Below are 697 nucleotides of genomic sequence, written 5' to 3'. Positions count from 1 at the left end.
CCACTTTCTGCTCCTTGCACCATTAACCTCTAGCCCCAAACCTGCTGCTTCAAGCCTCCAGGACTTTGCACCTGCTGTTCCGTTTGCCCGACTCCCTGATTGTCCCTAACACTCTCTTGCCCTTGGAGGTTTGGCTCCAATGCCCTTGCTGTGGTCCCCTCCTCCTTAGGCTCTTTTTTCTCCTCTAGGAAGACTGGCAGTCTTTGGGTTGGGTTGATTTTTCTCTAGTCATCCCCACTCCACACATACATACACACACACTGAGTTTTGCAAAATGAGAAAGTGCTTTCTTCCCCACCTTAGGTTCATAATTTATTGTACAAATTGAATATCACAGGATGAGTTGACATTAGCTTCTCCAGGCATGAGAACTTAACAGATGACGTTCAGACAGTTTAGAATCTATGTATGTTTACTTGAAAACCATCAGTATGAGACTAAAGGTCAACAATCACTCAAAAGCAAAGATGGGAAGATAAGGGGGCAGGGAAACTAGAGTAGAGGAATTGTAACAGAACACAATTAAAGAGAATGTTGCAGCGGCTGGTGGATTCAAACTGCTGACCTTTTGGTTAGCAGCCAAATGCTTAACCACTGCACCACCAGGGCCCCAAGGACTTGTTCCTGCCTGGATTCGAACCAGGGACCTTTTAGTGCATGAGGCAAACATGCTAACCACTACACTACAGAAACTACC

At 45.8% G+C, this 697-nt stretch overlaps 1 non-coding gene across 1 annotated transcript; it reads right to left on the bottom strand.

The window, feature by feature from the left end:
- Window positions 1-619: 619 nt before the first annotated feature.
- TRNAM-CAU (transfer RNA methionine (anticodon CAU)) lies at window positions 620-693 on the bottom strand. Its single transcript has one exon. It is a non-coding gene; the product is annotated as a tRNA-Met (tRNA).
- Window positions 694-697: the final 4 nt, after the last annotated feature.

This window comes from Trichechus manatus, unplaced genomic scaffold (genome assembly GCF_000243295.1).
Source record: "Trichechus manatus latirostris isolate Lorelei unplaced genomic scaffold, TriManLat1.0 scaffold00775, whole genome shotgun sequence".
Classification (NCBI taxonomy): domain Eukaryota; kingdom Metazoa; phylum Chordata; class Mammalia; order Sirenia; family Trichechidae; genus Trichechus; species Trichechus manatus.
This window is presented reverse-complemented; position numbering and strand designations above follow the sequence as displayed.